This window comes from Mastomys coucha, unplaced genomic scaffold (genome assembly GCF_008632895.1).
Source record: "Mastomys coucha isolate ucsf_1 unplaced genomic scaffold, UCSF_Mcou_1 pScaffold13, whole genome shotgun sequence".
NCBI lineage: Eukaryota > Metazoa > Chordata > Mammalia > Rodentia > Muridae > Mastomys > Mastomys coucha.
Genome location: NW_022196895.1, coordinates 68,654,027 through 68,667,899, shown reverse-complemented (window position 1 = coordinate 68,667,899; position 13,873 = coordinate 68,654,027).

Sequence of the window (13,873 nt, the reverse complement as noted above, 5' to 3'; positions counted from 1 at the left end):
CCCCCAAAATACAATATGCTTTTTTGATTATATGTAAATATTGGATTTTATGTCAGTGATAACCATGCTGTAATTCATAGAAGCACAGAGGTTAGAAACAGAGTAAGGAAGTAGGCGAGGCAGATAAATCTCCTTATGGAAGAGAAATAATGTCCAGTTATGGATGGATGGTGGAGAGGACTGGAATGGGAGGATCAAGTGTGGAGGAGAGGAAGGAAAAGTAAACTCAGTGGCTGAAGGAAGGAATATGGGGAAAAACGGGTGAAACAAAAGGCCATTTGAGGGAGAATACGGAAATCTCATATTGTTGGAGCTTCCTAAAATGCGTACATATACATAGAGGAAGGCTATGTAAATGAAATTGCCAAATAAGCTAGGAGACAGAAGCCCACCTAAACAGCTCTTGTCACCAAATGAAGCTTTCAATACTGAGATCGGGTGACATCTATTTGAGTTGTTGGCCAAAAGGGTCCCGTGTGAAACACAAACATTCAGGTTGTTGCCAAGACTAAAGACTGCTATGTACAAACTGAAAGGCCCCATTGCTGAAGATACCTACACAACTCATTGAGGTTGAGTTGGTTCCTACGTAGAGATGTTACTCCTACGTTCTAGCACCTTTGATACAGGAAGATGCTTGGCTCACTACTAAAGAAGAGCCACACAAATATAGCCAAAATCCCTTTGATCTACAATGGTGTCCTGCCTGTAAGATATATTAGTGCAATGGTAGCACAAGGCTTATGGGAAGATCAACCAATATCTGATTTGACTTAAGAGCTACTCTACCAGATGGAACCCATATGTACCGGATATAGATGGGGTAATCAAGAACCTTAGACTAATAGCTCAGGGACTTAGGGGAAAACCAATTACCACTGTTCTACTAAAGGAACGTAACAATTAGATGGCTCCTAATGACATTCTGTTATACTCATAGACCAGTACCTTGCTCAGCCATCATCAGAGAATCTTCCTTGTGCAGCAGACAGGAACAAATACAGAGAATCATAACCAGATAATATACAGAGAGTGAGAGACCTTGGTAGGCTCAATCTGCAATGGAATGTCTCCATCTTCTCAGGGCTCAGGGACCCCCAAGGAAGAAGAGGCAGAAAGAATGCAAGACCCAGAGAAAATTGACAACATCAAAGAAACAAGGCTGTCAATTAAGACCCTGGAAATGAACAGGATTAAAGCACATATGAACTCATAGAGACTGAAGGAGCACGGGCAGAACCTGCTTGAGTCTTCACCTGATGGGCCCTAGAGCTCAAAGGAGAAGTGGACCCATTCCCCCATCCCTAGTCCAGAAGCTATCTTTAACTGATAACTACTTGCAAATGAAAATTTACTCTTTTCCAAGGGAGTCTCATTGGGGAAAGAAATTACTTGTAAGAGAAGGCTGCATGCCCAGCAGTAGATGACCAACAGAAAACAAACTCAGTGGCATCTTTGGAGGTTTCTTGTCTCATGCCATATCAGGCATTTTTTATCTTCAGTTTAAAATTTTAAATATGTATTTCTTTAATATGTTAGTTTTTGTTTTTATCTAATTTCATCTTACTGTATTATATTATTATGCCTTAGAAGCTTGTTTGTTTTTTAATGAAAGTCAGAAAAGGGATGAATCTAGTTCATAAGGGAAATGTTAATCATAATATATTATGGGAAAAAATCTATTTTCAATAAAAATGTTTAAAAGTATACACTTTGCTTAATGGTGGTTGGAGGTGACATGCTCAGAATGAGTTTTCCTATTTACCATCTTTGTATAGTTTCAGTCCCGAAGAGAAAGCATTTACTCAAGGAAGAAACCTAAGTAATCCTCCTTCAGTTTAGAATAGTTAGATGGGCTGATGAATACAAAGGTATCTGGAACACTGTCAAGTAGACTGGAATTCAAGCAAGAAATTTTATGGTGCAAATGTGCACTTAACTCTACAAATAGAACATGCCAGAGTTGTGCAGAGTCGCACTAGCTTACTTCTTTGGTGTCTTTCCTGAAGGCTTCCCTATTCGCTCCGATATGCTAGATGATAAATATAGCATTGCTACATTCCTGAGTAATTTTGAGATTGTTTAATAACTATTTTTATATTGAATTCTGGTCACCTCTTACTCAGTAGGGGGAGAGGTTTTTAAATGGACAGCCAGGGGTAAGGAAGCTTACTCTACCTATCAGCTTGCCTCTCAAAGTCATCATTAGTTGATTTCATTCCACAAAAATCAAGGGACTCATTTAGTACAAGTTTAATGAAAATTAGTACAATTTAAACATTTTTGGCTTTTTTTACGAGTCTGGAAAAGAACCCACCACATATATAATCATATAAATGAGCTATTCCTATGCATGTACCATTTATTCCTTATCCGCTGTGAATGCTGTGCATTGAGAGATTCATTGAAAGTAAACACGCATGTTTAGGAAGATTGTAATATATAGAAAAGCCTTGATTAGCTATACTTCAGCTCCTGGAAGTCATAATTAACCATGTTTTCTCTCTCCTCCTTTCAAATATATCCATCACAGGGAAATCAACTGCTGTCATTTTAAGTTTTAAAAGTTCAAAGCCACAGTCCCTCCTAGTTTCATGAGGTTGCATGTGTGTGTGTGTGTGGGGGGGGTGGGTTCAGCTCCCAACCCATCCACTTTAGTCTTCTTTGTTCATCCTGCTGCAGGATGAGCAAGGACTCTTGATGCTGAGATGAACGACAAGCCACAGACTTTGGCTTTCCAAATTTACCCAGGAAGTGTTCAATCACCTGTCAGCAGTCTGGAGTGGATTATTCATTACTTGAAAGATTATCAGTATTAAGCACTAAACTGCTTAATCCTGAGTTGAAAGCAAAATTCAGTTTACCAAGAAACCCTTCTTAAATACCCATACCAGCTTCCCAGTAAATCTTAAATATTTTGCACAGTGTGATTTTCTGCCATTGGAGATGAAGGACTTCCGATAAAAGCCAAGGGGAACTGGCAGTACCCAAACCAAGAGGGAACCTCCTGAGTATCCTCAGGACTGATGCAGAGAATTAAGGTCATGTTTAGGCTAAGGCATTTTGTGCCATTTGAAGATGAATGGAGGGCTGAAAGAGGATTTATTTCAAGAATATATTTTGAGCTTTGAATATGGGAAGGCTTTTTTTTTTTGATCATTGTTCTCTGTATCAAAGAAATATTTTAACCTGGAAAAAGAGTACTCAAGGAAAAGGTTAAGTAGTTCACTTAAGGAGTGTGGAACAGGTCCACAACTTCCTCCCTCTGTCCTGGGTGGGACAGGGTATTTCTGCCTCCTCTCAGCTGGTCTGAATCTCACCTTTGAAAGTCAAACTCAGTTCTAAGCCTTTCCCCTGCCCCTGCCTTCCTAGCCTATGCATAAAGCATCTCTGTTGTCTTCATCATCTTTTATTTACAATTGGAGAAGTGGCTGTGGCTTTTCTTTATCTTGACAGCTTTACAAATAGCACTGAGCCTTCTCTTTCTTAAAGTGGTTTAAATGGGGCCCTACCCAGAGGCAGGCACCAACGCTGAACACTTCTCCAGGCCTCCTCTGGCCTAATGAGTCCTCCATTATTGTTTGGCATTATTGAATGTCAACAATAGGATGGCTCCCCTCTGGGAGTACAATGAAAATGGCAAGAAATATAAGATTAGAACTGAGGGAACAGACAAAATAGCTTTTATTTATTGGCAGAGGGGAGGTACAACTGCTGAGCCTCATCTCTGTACCCTCTTTTATCAACCACTGTCAACTTTCTCTTCTTTCCTTGAGGGCAGGCTCTCACTTTTTGCAATGTAACACATTAAAGCAACAAGTTTTATTTCAGTAATGATATTAATAACATTATATTCTGGAAAACACTTGTCAATCGTTTAAAAGAAAATTTAAGCTGCAAATGATTTCTTGCTCGCATTGTGTAAGTGTGTGTGTGTGTGTGTGTGTGTGTGTGTAATGGCTTTCTCTGACTGTGTGGCTGTATATTTTGTAAATATGTTTTGTAAATAAAGAAGCCTTTGGAGGCTTCTTTAGGAAGTTGAGGCAAATTTGAATTTTTTGGGCATTTCTTATATGCTAGATCTAGAAATGAATGCTTATGTTCTTTCCTTGGTAAGGTCTGAATGTGTCTAATCTGAAATTTGGGTTTTACTAAGGTTACAGTTCTCTGATATAGGGCTATTAATCAGTGATTGGTCCATGCATGTGTCTCTCTTGTGAATGATATTAGATAGCATTATGAAGGGGCTTGATAAAAGATGTATTCTTTTGGGTCACAACGTAGGTAGGGACAAAGTATATCTCTTGGCTGGATGATTATGGCTTCAACCTAGCATCCTGGAAGCAAAAAGGAGCACTCAGAAAATACTAACTGTGGAGGCAGCTCTCTCTTGGACTTCCCAGTGTCTAGAGGCTGAAGAATATATTTCTATTCTTTATTAAATCCATAGCCTCAGATACTCTCTCAGATAGCACAGCATGGGTTATATTAGTCACTTGTACCAAGTACCTGGTGAGTTAGGCAGTTTTCATACTTCTGAGATGGGGGAGTGGTATAATTGTGTAAAGCACTGCTGTCAAGAACACAGCTACATCGGCAGTAGAGATGGAGGCAACTGTGGGTAACTGGTCCAAAGCTCCCAGTCCAAGTAGGCTGCTAAGCAGTCATGCGGTGGGAGAGCCAAGAGATGCCACTGTACAGAATGTCAGTGTTTCAGAGGCTCTTGTTGTTAGAGCAGTGGCTTCTTCATAAGAATGGAAAGACAGAATAGATTAAAGGCCCTCCGATGATTTGCCTCTTCGGATGTGGGGATTTGAGAGAAGGCTATTGTTCATCAGTGTCTCAGAAATTACAGACCTTATGATTCACTTAGCATCTGCCATTGGCTTTCTCTAGTATTCTCCCGTTTCCTATGAAATGACGTCACAAATATGAATGTGTACGTGAGTACAGCCTATCACCTCCAGCTCCCGTGCTGGGCAAGCTTATCCACATGGAGAGATTCTTTATCAATCATAGTTATCTAACCTTTATTTTGAATGAGGTAACTTGAATTTCATTGTCTAGTACTTATATTAAAATATTCATAAGTACTAAAGAAAGCTATATTCTTTACTGCTTGCGATATTTTTTCCATTGTCCTTTTTTTTCAGATGCCAAACAATTGAGGAGAAAACCTAAAATATTTACTTTTTAATCCTTTATTTGACATCATTATGTTATTATATTATAATTATATCATGAGAGAGATTATTTTCCAGATGTGGGAATTAAGAGATTTTATTTTGTTTCAGAACTAAAATAAAACATTTAATCCCAAACAGAAATCACTCTAAACTCTAAAACAACTTTTGTTCATTCTGTTGAACTTCACTATAATTTCCTGTGTTAGTTAAAATGGCTGCTATGTGTAGGGCAGGGATAAGCAGTGAGACTGGAGGAGAGCAGTGTTGGTCCTGCCCGAGATCAGGGTGCCCTGAGGGAGCATCTACACAGACAATCATTTATCCTATACCTTAGAAATGTGTAAGTAATTGATTGACACATTCCTTTTTGTCGAGTCAGAATATAGCCATAAAAGTCTTCTGAACATAACAGTCTACAGATAATAAATGAAGTGTTTTTGGCATTTCTGACAAGCAGAAGTAAGGAGACATCATAGTAATAAGGTCTAATAGAAAACTTTAAAGTAAAAGAATTTTACAAGTATGAATATATTCAGGAAATCTTTGTCCAATACACAGTCCAAACTCCAATTCTCTACTATGTATAATCTTGGGCAATATTTATTTCCTTGTTCCTGAGTTTCTTCATCGAGTGAAATGGTAAAGATAAGAAAAACTACTTCATGGGCTTGCTATAAAAACTGAATAATTAACATAAAGCAGTAGGGCCATGCTTAACATAGGATCAATGTTACTATGAATGTTAGGGAAAATATAGAATGTGAGAAAAAGAAAGAAAGAGGAGGAGGAGGAGGAAGAGGAAGAAGAGGAGGAGGAGGAAGAGGAGGAGGAGGAGGAAGAAGAGGAGGAGGAGGAGGAAGAGGAAGAGGAGGAAGAAGAGGAGGAGAAAAAGAAGAAGAAGAAGAAGATGATGAAGACGACAACGACAACATGGTAGTACCAACTATGTCAAGGCCTTTTGGGTTTTGCACTATATTTCTCTAAAAACTATTTTTACAGCCTTTAAAATTCAAAAGTAACTAAAACTACCCAAGCCCTCATGTCTTCTGTTTAGAGATGAGAGTTTTCTATTCCACTGAGTTTCATTCTGTCACCTTGTGAGTTTCTCAGTAATGCTAAACCCTGTGGTCCCATGAGAAATTTCACTGATCTGTCATTACCCCACTTTTCTACAGCTATAGCCAAATAATTCATTTCTAGCCATCGTGGCAATTTGGAAAATGATTTATGCCACCTCAGGACTTTTCAATGGTGTTGATTTCCCATTGTGTTTAATCAGGTAGAGTTAAGGCCTCATTATGCCATAAAACATCTGCAGCAAAGAGTTACCTTTAAATACGCAGAATAATTCATTTCAAATTATGGGAACCATTTGTGTTATAACACTCATCTATAATACACCAGGGATATCTGGGTAGTCACTAATGAGCTAAACTACCCTTTAAGCAAGTTATTAGAGCAAATGTCTGCTCCTTCAGGGGTATAAGGTTTTAAATATTCTTTACTTGAGCATTATTATCTATAGCTTTACATGATAATGTTTTAGTGATAGTATCTTCTAAAATAATCCTGGTAACTCCACTTGAAAGGTATTTGGTTTAATTTTATGACTTCTGATGACAACATAGCATGCCTATTACACATATGGTACACATACATATGGGCAAGCAAAAACATTTAAATACATTAAAAAAAGAAACTTGAATATATCCAAAGAATAAGGAAAAAAGTTAAATTCCTTTTAGGTTATATAACCTTTTCCAGCAAGCTATTTTTCTTACTGAGATTCACATTCCTTATCTGTAAATGGCAGTGACATGTCTCTGTAGTTTTTCATGAGTTTTAAAAATGCAACATGAAAATTAAATAAAATTTCCTGAATAGTGCCTTATAGAATTGTAATGACTGTATACATTCTATCCAGTAGTCTCTGTGATTCATTTGCATGTATATTCTCTTATTTTATTCATAATGATACTGATATAATTATTTTTATTTAACAGATATGGGAACTGAGGTAATAGAGTTTAAGTAACGTGCTCAAAGTTAAATATTACGGAGTAATTGTGCAGAATTTTAATAAAGAATGCAAAAAGTTACAAGTACACAAGGACATCATATATCCTTTTAATAAAAAAGAAAACTGGACAAATTTAAATACTTAAAAACCCAACAAATACCCAAGAATTCATCTCAACTATGCTTCAGAAAGAAGGAAGCCTTTCTTAGAAAAGGAGTCTTTTGGTTGTCCTCATCTCTAGTGACACTTCAAAGAATCTCCACATCCTTTTGGAGTTGCCAAGGGAAATCATCCTATGATTATTCAAAGAGTGCATATTCAAGCACTATATGTCCAGTGACTATAAATTAAGCCTGATGGCTAGAGTCTCAAGGAGCTACAAATTTCTCCAGTCTTCATGTGTCTCCCTCGATGCCTGCACTGGGTTCATGAAGGTAGCACACTATATATTGGGATAGAGAAGAAGAACTGTATGAGACAAAGTGACTCTTTCTGAATGCAAATCAGTGGCTAAGCAAAAGGAGGAAGTACTGAGCAAAGTTTCTCTTATCCCTATTTTAAAGTAAATGTGTTTTTATGGCTATAAATAAAAGAGTGCTACACCTAAAGCCCTGGACAAAAACAGGTCCCGTCCCTCAAGATCCTATTGCTTAAGATGGAGGAACCTATCTAAACGAACCAGAGATTTTGGAGTAGACAGAAGGGCAAAGAAAGAATCATTTGAGATATATTTATACGTTTACTGGAGGAAAAGAAAACGGGCAGAAGACCATAGTGCAGACAATTTTTTTTCCAGTGCACTGAAAGTTAAGTAGAGGGCTTCAGAGTGAGAGTTCTCTAGTCATCAAAAGAGGCAAATGCTGAGCTATCAAGCTAAGAATCATTTCTCACAGCCCATAAAATATGTCTAGAATTTTGGTGAGGCTCAGAACCCAAACTCTACTAAGGAAAAGTTCTGTTCTTACCATAGAACACTTAAGCCAGGTAGAGACGCTTCCTGAAGCTACAATGAAACCTGAACTGAAGCTCAGTGAATAATGGGTTGATTCAGCGCTAGTATATTGATGGTCTAAAAGAAGTTGTGTGGCCTTCTAGGAAAGCATTTGCTTTAATGTCAGTTTCTTTTGAAGTTTGTACAATGTCTGACTTAGAAACATTAATAGATTTTAGAAAACAAAGAAGCAGACAAATTAGGTCACTATAATTTATATTTTAAAATAACAGATATGAATGAAGTCCCTGATGTTTGAATTAGCTGTCAAGAGCTTTAAGGTAATTATCATATATACCATAAATACTCAGAAATACTAGTGAGCTATTTGCATGAACATATCATGAAAATTTCAGTGGAGAAATCAAACTAGACAAAGTAATCCTCTGACAGATTTATCTACTTATTATGTATATAATGTTCTACCTGCAAGTATGCCTGCATGACCAGAAGAGGGCACCAGATCTCATTAAATATGATTATGAGCCACCATGTGGTTGCTGGGAATTGAACTCAGGACCTCTGCAAGAGCAATCAGTGCTCTTAACCTCTGAGCCATCTCTCCAGCCCTGAACTATGATATTTTTAAAAAGCAACATTAAGGTTAACAGAATGCTCTTAAAAATAATGGAGACTAGAAAATATCTTTTAATGTGCCAAACAAAAATATTACAATGAAAATACCCACTAAGCTCTGAGATTTCAGCTTTGCATTGACATTTGTTACAATTTATCAGATGTGGAGTCATGGAGCACATTCAAACCAATCCCACATATCTTGATAATTGAGCATATGAAGCTAAAGCTAAAGGGTAACAACTGGAGAACCCATAGCTGATTAAAACAAAAGCAGACAAGGACCCCTGCCCCTTCCACCAACAATAAAGCTCACTTATTATCAGTAGTAAGAGGAGGGTCTTATGCTATGCTCTCATGGCAATGAATCCAAGGAATACAGATCAGGGATTTGGCTCACAGTGATGGCTTAGCTCTTTCTAGCAGCATTGTACAAGGAACATGACATTTCCCATTAGACTGAACTCAGAAAAAAAAAAAGCTGTGGATCACAGTAAAACTCCTCAGTGTTCTTCATTCATTCATTCAATCTTTCTTTCTCTTCCTTTCTCCCTTAATCCCTCCCTCCCTCCTCCTTCCTTCCTTCCTTCCTTCCTTCCTTCCTTCCTTCCTTCCTCCCTTTCTTTTCTTTCTGTTTTCCTCATACCAGGTCTCATGTGAGGCTGGCTGGCTATGAACATCATATGTAACTGAGACTGAGAAGGACCAGGGGCTCTTGATACTCCTTTAGCTCTCAAGGGCTGGGATTTTAAGAGTACACTAACAGGTTCAGATTCTTGCTTGATATTTTTATATCAACTTCTTTCAAAATAGTTTCTTGAATGTTTAAAGTAGTTGATACACTCATTGAATACTCACAACAAATAGGTTAAAATATTATTAGTAAAAACAACGGAAACTACTATCAGTAAAAAAAAAAAAATCAATCAAGTGCACTTCTTTGTTCCATGAATATAATTATCTAAAAAGACAGATGACAGTATGATTCTGGTCTTTGCTGATAAGAGCACATGATGAGTGTTATATTATATGTCACTAGAGAAATAGTCCTATAGGGACAGAAACACATTTATGGGAGAACGGTGTATAAATTTCTAAGTTATGAGGTATTTTTTCTACTAAGAATTATCCTTAGGAGCCTTAAAGAGAAGAGATTCAGTTTCAAAAAACAAAGAAAAGGAGAAAAAGGAGGGGAGGAGGAGAGAAGGAAGAGGAGGAGGGAAAGGAAGAGGATGAGGATGAGGAGAAAAAAAGGAGGAGAAGGAGAAAAAGGAAGAGGAACAGGAGGAGGAGGAAGAGACAAAGGACAAGGAGAAGGAGGAGGAAGAGAATGAAACTGGGAAACATGCACTTTAATGTTTGGGATTGTACCTAAGCAGCTCTATGTTTCCTGAGCAAACTCAATAAGCTGTTGGAATCTCAATTTCGGCATCTGTTAAATGATGATGAAACAGGTTTGTGGCATACACAATGAGAGTTCAGTGAGATAAAGCTAAAATATTATAGAGGGGGTATTCTATGTTTAACTCTATATTAACTGATCTTATTTTATTCATTTTAAAGCAGTGGGAGTTATACTGAAAATCCAGTTCCCTTTAGTTGAAAAATTCAACTCTAGGCTTGGTGAAAAATATTCAAAGGTCACTGAACACAGTTGGATTAGATGATATTTAAGGCCCTTTCCAACCTTCAAGTCATATTTAGACAATATCAGCAAATAACACTGTAGATCAGTTTTTTCCCTCTAATCTCATTACTATGCTTTGTTTGCATGTGTCTGCACATGAGATGAAATAGGGTCAGGACAGGTGTATGTGCAGGGCTGGGAAGAAGAGCAGAACACATAAGAGAGAGACTCAAACAGGCTTTCCTGCTGGGTCACGACTCAAACAGGCTCTCCAGCTGGGACGCTATCAATACCGTTGTCTGTTGTTTGCTTCTAAATTTTATAGATTTCTGTAACAAAACACAAGATTTTTGTTATATGAACAGGAATATTGAGTTAATCTCTGTTGAAAATTTTTAAGGTTTTAGTAAAGATTGGATGAGCTTTTGGAGCTGTCTAATGAAGTTGTACATTCTTCAATCTGAGAGGCAGAGAACAGACTTTGTGGTCCTCTGTTGACATTTTATTCACAAAGAAACAAAGCCAATAATGAAAGATGTCAGCTAAAATGACTAGAGACTGTCAGACTTGTGGTCTTGCTGTTCATTGTCTGATACTTTAATAACATAAACATTTGGCTAATAGAAAAGTCCCCTTGTTAGTATTGTTATCAGCAACAATGACTGATCTACAAAGGGTGCTTACAGAGAAATAATCCCAGTGGAACATTTGAGGTTGATTTGATGGATCATCTCGCGGAAGGCAATTGCAAAGGAGATGGCAAAAAAGATGCGAATGCCATTGGGTTGCCAGGTGACCTAAAAAGTTAGTATCTGTGTTGCAGGATATCTGATCATACTGTGAACCCCGAGATTGTACATTGGAAAAAACAATCTGTCTCTAGTTGTGGTATGGTCTAGCACCCAGTACACACTTCCAATCCAAGGATGTTTCAGGATATTTGATCACACTATGAGGTTGTATACTACAAAAACTTATTTCTGGTTATTGTGCGGCTCAACTCTAGCACCACTTAACTCAAGAACTTGCTGTTTATTGTTAATAAAATTAAATAAATCAACCATGGGTCAAGAGAAGGAGCAAGCAACCAGGTGACAGAGAGTGAGCATAGGAAAAAAACATGGAGAGTTGAAGTCAGGGGGACAGAGAGACACAGAGAGTTAAAGGAAGTCAGGGGCACAGAGAGACACACAGGAAGCAGAAAGGAAGGACATTCAGCTGAAAGGGTTTCTAAGACAGTGTGAAGGTGAGCTGGTATTTTTCCTTCTGGGACATTGGTTAAGAAGGAAGGACAGCTGGGTGCTTTCCCTGCCTCTCTGAGCTAGCAGGCTTTCACCACAGCATCTGGCTCCTGAGTCTTCATTTGCTAAAGTGGAACAACTGGGATTTTATTTTAGAAACATTATCTTCCATAGATTGTCCAGTTAAAAAAAAAAACAAAAACCAGAGTCTAAGTATTGAGAAAGTTCTTAATGAATTCAAATGATTTTTTTCCCTTGTAAATTTAAAGATGCAGAAAAGAAATCTCTGATGTAGAAGGGAAACAAGGGTCTAGGATATTGAAGTATACAAGAGAGTGGAGACAATATGGAAATGAGATGTTAACCATATTTTCAGTAAGCCATTACATCACTGCAGTGTTTGGATCTTCAAGGTGTTTTTACATATATTGCCTCTAGAACCTAATGAATATCAAGCAAGATTTCAAAAGAAAACTTTATTTCCCATGATTCTTATAACATACTAGTGAAATATAATAGACATACGAGAAAGATCTACTCCAAAACCTTCTAACAGATTTTTATATGTTGAACATTCTATATAAAGGGGTCAAGAAACAAGCCATTTGTGCTGACCTACGTTGCGTTGCAGGTGACCACATTCTTCTTACTATACCTTGGGTATGCTGGTTCTTTAGCTACAAACAAATGAAATCATTTAGTGTGTTCTTTCTTGTGTGTTTGGTTCCCTTTCTATATATTATGTGAATAGCTTTTTTTTTCTTGATTCATATTGTATAAATTTCATCGTGTGAGTGCGCTATCATATGTGTTTGTTGGTATTTGGTTTGTTCCGAGTTTGCAATGCTTATGCATAGTTACAAGATTTCTCTCTCTTTTCTGGAACAAAGTGACTATTTCAGGATATTCTGTGCCCAGGTAACCCAAAACAACTTTGCTTCTGTTGGAAAACAATGCTAAGTTAGGAATATTGCAGAGTTTGACAGATAGAAAAAAATACATGTTAGGCCACTTCTCCTTGCAACTTCATCAGACCTGAGGATCCTGAACCATACAGGTTAGATTTCCTTCCTCCACCTATCTTTTCTGCTTGCAGAGTCCTTTTGGGCACCCCAAGCTGTCCTGAGAAATCTGCTACCCCTATTCTCCTTCCACCTTTCCACCTACCTTCATCAGATCTGCTGCTTCAGAACCATGCAGCCCAAGGATACCCATCACAGGCCTGCCATACCAGGACCATGGACGTTAACTCTGCTCCCAATATCTACAACAACAGGAACATTCAGGGACCAAAACCAGCCAGGTGGTAAAGGCCTTTGAAAGAATGCAATCAACAAACACCAGGGCAATATGACGCCTTTATAGTACAGCTACCCTACTATAGCAAGCCCTGGATACCCTAACACGGCCAAGTGCAAGAAAATGGCCATAAATTCAACCTTTCTAAGGTTGATAGAGATTTTTAAGGAGGAAATGAATAAATCCCTTGAAGAAATACAATCAAACAGTAGAGATCTTTAAAAAGGAAACAAATAAATCCCTTAAAGACATACAGGAACATACAATTAGACAGGTGAGGAAAATAAATAAATTGTGCAGACTTGAAAGTGGAAATAGAAGCAATAAGGAAAACACAAACTGAGAAAATCTTGGAGAGGGCAAACCTAGAGAAGAGAACAGAAAAAAAAAAAAAAAAAAAAAAAAAAAAAAAAAAAACCAGATGCAAGCATCCCCAGCAGAATACAGGAGATGGAAGAGAAACTCTAAGGCACTGAAAATACAATAGAAGAAACTGATACAAATAAACTGTTAAATCTAAACAATTCCTGACAGAAAACATCCAGGAAATTGGGGATGCCATGAAAAGACCTAACCTAAGAATAATAGGAGTAGACAGCAAAGAGTCCCAACTCCAAGAACCCAAAAATATTTTCAACAAAATCACAGAAGAAAACTTTCCCAACCTAAAGAAAAAAATGCCTATAAGCTTACAAGAAACTTATAGAATACCTATTAGATTGGACCAGAAAAGAAAATCCTTCTGCCACATAATAATCAAAACAGAATCTACAAAACAAAGAAAGAATATTAAATGTGGCAAGGGGAAAAGGCCAGGTCTGTTTTCAGAGCACAGCTACACAACCAAATGTGAAAAAAAATGACCTTAAATCCAATCTGATAGCCAGGCAAAACAGAATTACACCAGACTTCTCAACAGAGACTCTAAAGTCT